Source organism: Scophthalmus maximus, chromosome 22 (assembly GCF_022379125.1).
Source record: "Scophthalmus maximus strain ysfricsl-2021 chromosome 22, ASM2237912v1, whole genome shotgun sequence".
Taxonomy (NCBI): domain Eukaryota; kingdom Metazoa; phylum Chordata; class Actinopteri; order Pleuronectiformes; family Scophthalmidae; genus Scophthalmus; species Scophthalmus maximus.
The window spans coordinates 14,820,001-14,830,000 of NC_061536.1; the positions used below are offsets into that span (position 1 = coordinate 14,820,001).

Genomic DNA, 10,000 nt, shown 5'->3' on the forward strand with positions numbered 1-10,000 from the left:
GCGACTGTATATAAAGACGATCAGAGACTGTATATAAAGACGATCAGAGACTGTATATAAAGACGATAAGCGACTGTATATAAAGACGATCAGTGACTGTATATAAAGACGATCAGAGACTGTATATAAAGACGATCAGTGACTGTATATAAAGACGATCAGTGACTGTATATAAAGACGATCACTGACTGTATATAAAGACGATCACTGACTGTATATAAAGACGATCAGTGACTGTATATAAAGACGATCAGTGACTGTATATAAAGACGATCACTGACTGTATATAAAGACGATCAGTGACTGTATATAAAGACGATCACTGACTGTATATAAAGACGATCACTGACTGTATATAAAGACGATCAGTGACTTTATATAAAGACGATCAGAGACTGTATATAAAGACGATCACTGACTGTATATAAAGACGATCAGTGACTTTATATAGAGACGATCACTGACTGTATATAAAGACGATCACTGACTGTATATAAAGACGATCAGTGACTTTATATAAAGACGATCACTGACTGTATATAAAGACGATCAGAGACTGTATATAAAGACGATCAGTGACTGTATATAAAGACGATCACTGACTGTATATAAAGACGATCACTGACTTTATATAAAGACGATCAGAGACTGTATATAAAGACGATCACTGACTGTATATAAAGACGATCAGTGACTTTATATAGAGACGATCACTGACTGTATATAAAGACGATCACTGACTGTATATAAAGACGATCAGTGACTTTATATAAAGACGATCACTGACTGTATATAAAGACGATCAGAGACTGTATATAAAGACGATCAGAGACTGTATATAAAGACGATCAGTGACTGTATATAAAGACGATCACTGACTGTATATAAAGACGATCACTGACTGTATATAAAGACGATCAGAGACTGTATATAAAGACGATCACTGACTGTATATAAAGACGATCAGTGACTTTATATAGAGACGATCACTGACTGTATATAAAGACGATAAGCGACTGTATATAAAGACGATAAGCGACTGTATATGAAGACGATCACTGACTGTATATAAAGACGATCACTGACTGTATATAAAGACGATCAGTGACTTTATATAGAGACGATCACTGACTGTATATGAAGACAATCACTGACTGTATATAAAGACGATAAGCGACTGTATATAAAGACGATCAGAGACTGTATATAAAGATGATCACTGACTGTATATAAAGACGATCAGTGACTGTATATAAAGACGATCACTGACTGTATATAAAGACGATAAGCGACTGTATATAAAGACGATAAGCGACTGTATATAAAGACGATCACTGACTGTATATAAAGACGATCACTGACTGTATATAAAGACGATCACTGACTGTATATAAAGACGATCAGTGACTTTATATAAAGACGATCACTGACTGTATATAAAGACGATCAGAGACTGTATATAAAGACGATCACTGACTGTATATAAAGACGATCACTGACTGTATATAAAGACGATCAGTGACTGTATATAAAGACGATCACTGACTGTATATTAAAACGATCAGAGACTGTATATAAAGATGATCACTGACTGTATATAAAGACGATCACTGACTGTATATAAAGACGATAAGCGACTGTATATAAAGACGATAAGCGACTGTATATGAAGACGATCACTGACTGTATATAACGACGATCACTGACTGTATATAAAGACGATCAGTGACTTTATATAGAGACGATCACTGACTGTATATGAAGACGATCACTGACTGTATATAAAGACGATAAGCGACTGTATATAAAGACGATCAGAGACTGTATATAAAGATGATCACTGACTGTATATAAAGACGATCAGTGACTGTATATAAAGACGATCACTGACTGTATATAAAGACGATCACTGACTGTATATAAAGATGATCATTGACTGTATATAAAGACGATCACTGACTGTATATAAAGACGATCACTGACTGTATATGAAGACGATCACTGACTGTATATAAAGACGATCAGAGACTGTATATGAAGACGATCAGAGACTGTATATAAAGACGATCACTGACTGTATATAAAGACGATCACTGACTGTATATAAAGACGATCAGTGACTGTATATAAAGACGATCACTGACTGTATATAAAGATGATCACTGACTGTATATAAAGATGATCATTGACTGTATATAAAGACGATCACTGACTGTATATAAAGACGATCACTGACTGTATATAAAGATGATCATTGACTGTATATAAAGACGATCACTGACTGTATATAAAGACGATCACTGACTGTATATAAAGACGATCACTGACTGTATATAAAGACGATCACTGACTGTATATAAAGACGATCAGAGACTGTATATAAAGACGATCAGAGACTGTATATGAAGACGATCACTGACTGTATATGAAGACGATCACTGACTGTATATAAAGACGATCACTGACTGTATATAAAGATGATCACTGACTGTATATAAAGATGATCATTGACTGTATATAAAGACGATCACTGACTGTATATAAAGACGATCACTGACTGTATATAAAGACGATCACTGACTGTATATAAAGACGATCAGAGACTGTATATAAAGACGATCAGAGACTGTATATGAAGACGATCACTGACTGTATATGAAGACGATCACTGACTGTATATAAAGACGATCAGAGACTGTATATAAAGACGATCACTGACTGTATATGAAGACGATCACTGACTGTATATAAAGACGATCACTGACTGTATATAAAGACGATCAGAGACTGTATATGAAGACGATCAGAGACTGTATATAAAGACGATCACTGACTGTATATAATCTATAACTCTCCATTAATCTGTTAGTCGACACAAACAAATTAATTCTAACTTAATCATTGTTCTGTCTCTTTCCATCTGGCTGCAGCGACAACGAGGAGGCGGAGAAAAAGTTTCCTACTTTTCCAATTTTTTTTTGATGTCACAGTTTTTTTGTAGTTTTGCTGCAGGAGTTTTGTTCTTCATCCACAGAGAGAAGAAGAAACAACAGCTGGAAGAGGGCAGAGGACACACACACACACTCACACACACACACACACACACACACACACACACTCACACACACACACACACAGACACTCACACACACTCACACACACTCACACATACACACACACACACACTCACACACACACACTCACACTCACACACACACACACACACACACACACACACACACACACACACACACACTCACACACACACACACACACACACACACACACTTCACTCAGTCACACTTTGCATTTCTTTCACACAGATTCACACATTTCTCATTTTCACTTTTTTTTCTCTCACAACACAAACACACATTTACTCACATTCTCTCTCTCTGTGTGTGTGACACACACACACACACACACACACTTGGCAGATGCTGGGACGTCCCAGGAGGAGGTTGAATCTCACTCTCTCTCTTATCGCCCTCGAGCAGGGAGGTCAAGGGTCAGACATGAATCTCACCTCTGCAATGATGAAGAGGTGATGATGAAGCGGTGATGATGAAGAGGTGATAAGGAAGAGATGATGATGATGAAGAGGGGATGATGAAGATATGTGGATGATGAAGAGGTGATGATGAACAGGTGATGATGATGAAGAGGTGATGATGAAGAGGCGATGATGAAGAGGCAATGATAAAGAGATGATGATGATGAAGAGATGATGATTATGAAGAGGGGATGATGAAGAAGTGATGATGAAGAGGCGATGATGATGAAGAGGCGATGATGATGAAGAGGCAATGATGACGAAGAGGTGATGATGATGAAGAGATGATGATGATGAAGAGGCGATGATGAAGAGGGGATGATGATGAAGAGGGGATGATGATGAAGAGGCGATGATGAAGAGGGGATGATGATGAAGAGGGGATGATGATGAAGAGGCGATGATGAAGAGGGGATGATGATGAAGAGGTGATGATGATGAAGAGGCGATGATGAAGAGGCGATGATGATGAAGAGGCGATGATGATGAAGAGGCGATGATGAAGAGGCGATGATGATGAAGAGGTGATGATGATGAAGAGGCGATGATGATGAAGAGGCGATGATGATGAAGAGGCGATGATGATGAAGAGGTGATGATGATGAAGAGGTGATGATGAAGAGGCGATGATGATGAAGAGGTGATGATGATGAAAAGGCGATGATGAAGAGGCGATGATGATGAAGAGGTGATGATGATGAAGAGGTGATGATGATGAAGAGGCGATGATTCATGACGTTCAACCTGGAAACTGAAGTGAAACATATAAACTGAGATCAGATTAAAGTAAAAGTCCCTCGGAGAGAAAAGAGACGTCAGACAAAGACGTGTTCAGTTTTGTGTCATTAAAATAATCTTTTTATAAACTCTCTCTCTTCAGCACTGAGATCGAGGCCGCGGCGTCTCGTGACCACGTCAACTATACAAACAACAAACAAGTGACACCAGGAAAGAATCACTTTTCATCTGAATCACTTTTCATCTGAATCACTTTTCATCTGAATCACTTTTCATCTGAATCACTTTTCATCTGAATCACTTTTCATCTGAATCACTTTTCATTTCACGTGAGAGTCGGACGCGTCGTGAGACAGATTCACTGAAGAACCTTTGACTCACTGTCTTTTCTTTTACATCCTCCTCCACACTTCATTAAATCATAATTAAGAAAAGAACCTAAATTAAAACGAGTGCAGTTTGTCAGGACGGAGCTCAGACGCAGACGTCTCCTCAGATTCGCTCGGTTGTTTAAAACATGTCGACAAAGTGAAGCGACTCGAGTTTCAGTTCCTCCCGTCCGTTTAATGAGATTCTGTTTTTAGGACGAATGAAGACAATTCATTTAAAACAGATATAATAACTATAATTAATTGTGTCTCTATCTGGTTCCTCTGCTGCTGTAACATCCGGTTATATTGATTTTGATTTGTATTTCAGGTTCAGTGATTCACACTGTGGTGACCAGACGTCCTGGTCGGTCTGAGATCGTCCGTCGGTCTTTTAAATACATCAAATTAACGGGGCTTATGAGCTGTACTGCAGCCAGACACCAGGGGGCGGGGCTTATGAGCTGTACTGCAGCCAGACACCAGGGGGCGGGGCTTATGAGCTGTACTGCAGCCAGACACCAGGGGGCGGGGCTTATGAGCTGTACTGCAGCCAGACACCAGGGGGCGGGGCTTATGAGCTGTACTGCAGCCAGACACCAGGGGGCGGGGCTTACGGAGAAGGTACGAAATTCATCAAAGACGCCGTCGAATTCTCGACGACAGCGACGACTCACTGGACTCTTTCACTTTACACATTTAAAAAAATAAACATCTATATATATCACAGATCTGATTCTACGAACGATCAGCGGACTCAGTGTCAGTCAACAAGAGTCAGAAGAAAGAAAACAAATGTGTTAATTGTGCCAGAAAATGTTTGGTGAACAAACTCAGATGTTCTGCCAAACTCTCCAGATCCGGTTGGACTTGTTGGCTTTGGCTCTCTGAGGTGTGAGAGGATTTAGATACCACACACACACACACACACACACACACACACACTTAAGAATTTAATGAGTCAACTGTCGAATCACCAAAACGTCCTGAGGTGTCACCAGGCGTCGCTCTTTGTTCTCCGGGTGAGGTTTGTTTTCTCTCTCTTTGACAAAAGGAAACGCTTCTGTCCAAACCGTCGCCTCTTTGGTTTTGACTTGAACACCAACCCAGCGCAGTGACGCAGTCTCACAGGACGTCCAGATATGTGAACGCGTCCTGCTGCCAGACGAGAGGAGCCAGAGTCCTGGAACTCAGTGTTTCTTCTGGCACCTCTGAACATTGTATCAGACGTGTGTTGCCTTGTTCCATAGATCCGGCAATAAAGAGTGGGACGGAGCGGTTCAGTCATGAATCATATTTCTATTTAGGTGAAAAGGACAGTTCGAGATTTTTGTTGGGACTTGGGACACTTGACTTGGAACCTAGAATCCTGGACGATCTCAGACCGACGGACGAGATCGGTCCTGTGAGACTGCGTCACTGCGCTGGGTTGGTGTTCAAGTCAAAACCAAAGAGGCGACGGTTTGGACAGAAGCGTTTCCTTTTGTCAAAGAGAGAGAAAACAAACCACACCCGGAGAACAAAGAGCGACGCCTGGTGACACCTCAGGACGTTTTGGTGATTCGACAGTTGACTCATTAAATTCTTAAGTGTGTGTGTGTGTGTGTGTGTGTGTGTGTGTGTGTGTGTGTGTGTGTGGTATCTAAATCCTCTCACACCTCAGAGAGCCAAAGCCAACAAGTCCAACCGGATCTGGAGAGTTTGGCAGAACATCTGAGTTTGTTCACCAAACATTTTCCGGCACAATTAACACATTTGTTTTCTTTCTTCTGACTCTTGTTGACTGACACTGAGTCCGCTGATCGTTCGTAGAATCAGATCTGTGATATATATAGATGTTTATTTTTTTAAATGTGTAAAGTGAAAGAGTCCAGTGAGTCGTCGCTGTCGTCGAGAATTCGACGGCGTCTTTGATGAATTTCGTACCTTCTCCGTAAGCCCCGCCCCCTGGTGTCTGGCTGCAGTACAGCTCATAAGCCCCGCCCCCTGGTGTCTGGCTGCAGTACAGCTCATAAGCCCCGCCCCCTGGTGTCTGGCTGCAGTACAGCTCATAAGCCCCGCCCCCTGGTGTCTGGCTGCAGTACAGCTCATAAGCCCCGCCCCCTGGTGTCTGGCTGCAGTACAGCTCATAAGCCCCGCCCCCTCATGTCATGTGAGGTCGTTCTCATCACTGATGTTTGTTCACGTGTTCATGTTTCTGATCACTTTGCTTCTCATCACATATTTGATGATATATAACAACGTCATGATTGACAGCTGACACTGACTCAGGATTGGTCGAGAGCAGCGCTGGAATCTGAGATATTTTTGTTTTTATTTTTGTGCAACGGGTCGAAGAGGAGACGCGTCGTCATCCATCTTTGTTCACAGTCTGTAGTTTCCACCGACACTGAGTTCATTTCAGATATTTTGATGTATTTAAATTAATGAAACAATACAGAGGAATTGAATTCCTTTGACATTAAACGCTCCTCCTCCTCCTCCTCCTCTTCATCACCGTGCTGTCATGTCTTCTTTAAACCTCCACCTCTTCTCTTCAGTCTCGTCTCGTGTTCCTTTAATCATCTCACTTTACGTCTCTCTCTCTCTTCTGCCCTTTTCCTTTTGATCCACTTTTCTTTCATTGTACATTTCAGATCAATGTGCCGAGCGACTTCGACACGAATCAGCATCAGACACAAACTGTTGCGGCGATAGAAGCGATGACAAAGAGACGCATTCAGAGGGAGTGGAGGTGATGATTTTCCTTCAGAGAAACAGGTCAGGTTTCTAGAGGAAGAGGCTCCAAGGTCGTCTGAGAAGACGGGAGGCGACTGCGTTCTGTCGCAGAGGTTTTGTTCTTTTTCTGTTTCCTCAAGATGAGAAGCAGCAGCGTCGTGTCAGTGTGGAGCGTCGGGTCGCAGCCAGTTACAGAAGAACCGCGTCGTCTGCGTCTCCCGCCGGGGCTCCGGGGGTCACAGCGACCTCCGTCGACCTCCGCTGACCTCCGTCCACCTTCATCGGCCCTGATGAGGAGCAGCACGGTCAAGAGGCAGCGGCGGAGGAGCCGTGTCCTCATCTGACGAGTCCAATCTCGACACAACCCTCCTTGTCCGGCTGCGTCCATGACTCCAGTGTTCACAGGCCTGCGGCAGGTCGGGACACGGAGACGTTCTGAACAATCCTCCGCCGGATTAATCTGGTGGTAAATGTGAAGCCACGTGAGCGATGATTTAAAACGTCTCCAAATAAACTTACAACAACGAACTGAGGCTCTGACGGCGTTTGTGAATTAAAGAGTTCAATTCATCTCTTCACTCTCCTGTCGAGGGCCGAGTGGTTAGACTGACGCCACTGTCACGTCTGGTTAGCTTAGCTTAGCATAAAGACTGGAAACGGGGGGATGGCTCGCCGGACCGCCTGTCCTCTAAAGCTCAGACTAATCTGTTAAATCTCGTTTATTAGAAATTACGAACTGTAAAAAACATAGACTGCAAATAAAGATGGACGGTGGAGCCGTGGTGTCGAGGCCCCGCCCACAAACACGCTTTCGACCAATCCTGAGTCAGTGTCAGCTGTCAATCATCACGTCTCAGCCCACTGTCACACTGTCGTCAAATAGAAGATGAGAAGCGAAGTGATCAGTAACATCAACACGCAAACAAACGTCAGTGGTCAGAACAACCTCACATGACATGCAGGGGGCGGGGCTTGTGACCTGTACTGCAGGGCGTCCATCTTTATTTACAGTCCACAGTAACAACCACAAACGGAAAATGTCTTTGCAGCATTTACTCGTCAGATGTAGCTTCTCTCGTGTTGCAGCAGAGTTTCTGTGACATGAATAAAATAAATAAACCAGATAAAACTTGTGTCTTTGGCAAAAAACAATCTCAAACTCATTTCCCTTGTTAATTGCATCACAAACAGTTTTGGGGTTTGTGTTCGGGTGAAGTGGGAACATTTCAAATCAAGTGTGAGCTGCCGGATCACAAGATGTCAACGCTTCATTTAAACCAGCGCCTGAAACGAGCGGAGTCGAATTAAACACACAACAAATTATCACTTCTGCTTCTCACTGACTTTAAAAGAATAAAATGAATACGACTGAACGCCGCAGTAGAAAAACCCCCGACTGTCAGGATTTATATTTTTGTGCAGTGCAACAAGCTGCGAACAACAAAGTGTGGTTCTTTTGTACAGTGTGACGTGGCGCAGCGCCGCTGACAGAAGTCTCTGGAACAAAGATGGTCTTCAGTCCAGAGAGGCCTCTGGGAAATCTGGGGAGTTTTGACGACAGCAGCGAGGTCACGCAAAACACACATAAAACAGCCACACACCCAGAAACAAACACACACTGTACGTATCATACTGTATGTTCTTTGTTAGCCGACATCATTTCCTCGACCACAGATTGTGATGCTCGATGTCCCGCGGCTCCGTTAAACTAGAACGAACTTGCAGCTTTGAACAGTGAACATTTTGATGCTGAACAGATGTTGAGTCATCTGCCTGCACTAAAAAAGAAAGAACGATCTCAAATCACCAAACAGCAGCGAGCGGCTGCGAGTTCAAATCCCTGGTACCAGTCGGACTGACGCTCGGAGCGCGAAGGCTAAATTCTTCTGTTTGATACGACATGTGCAGAATGAGTCACGTTTTTTTTCCATGAAACTCGAACTGCAACGAACGAGATCACTGCTCCAATAATCAATTCATCATTTTCAGGGTAAAAAAGACAAACATAGTCCAGTTCTTAGGATTCACACAGTTGTTCAGACGAACTCAGGAACCTTTCACACCTACAGAACCGTGTTCGGCCCTTTGGACCTTCGGACTTTAGTTTGGTCCGAACCAAAATCAAAGGTGTGAAAGTTCCTCGGACCACCGGATCAAACTGAACCACGGTTCGGTTCGTTAGCAGCGTGAAAACTATTTTTGTGGATGGTTCAGACTTTCGGACCGATGTCAGGGAGTTGAGGCATCGAGTTGTCACAGAAGAAGAAAAAAAGAACCAGAAACAGAAAGGGCTGTGTTTTTTTAATTAATATTGATCGATTATATTCGTCGAATGAATCATTTCTGGTTACGAGTTTGTTGAATGAGCAAAATGTGGAAAGTTCAGGAGAAGAATAAGAAAATGTCCCAATGAAACTCGTAAGCACTAAACCGACTTTCACAACCTCGTTACGACGAAAATATTCTACTAACGCGTGAAAAGTTCATATCAGTGGATTCTGTCAAGTGAATTTGCCCAAGCGCCTACGACCAGCGTCGCTTCTGAGAAAAAGAAAGAAACGTGAAGATTCTCCAGATCAAATTCCAGATCAGTGACGTTTTTCTTCCTGTCTCAGATGTCCGA

General features: G+C 42.7%; 1 long non-coding RNA gene across 1 annotated transcript; it reads left to right on the forward strand.

The window, feature by feature from the left end:
• The first annotated feature begins 6,260 nt into the window (after positions 1-6,260).
• On the forward strand, positions 6,261-7,907 carry LOC118291645. The gene is made up of 2 exons (XR_004786729.2): positions 6,261-6,592; positions 7,296-7,907. It is a non-coding gene; the product is annotated as an uncharacterized LOC118291645 (long non-coding RNA).
• The last annotated feature ends 2,093 nt before the right edge of the window (positions 7,908-10,000 follow it).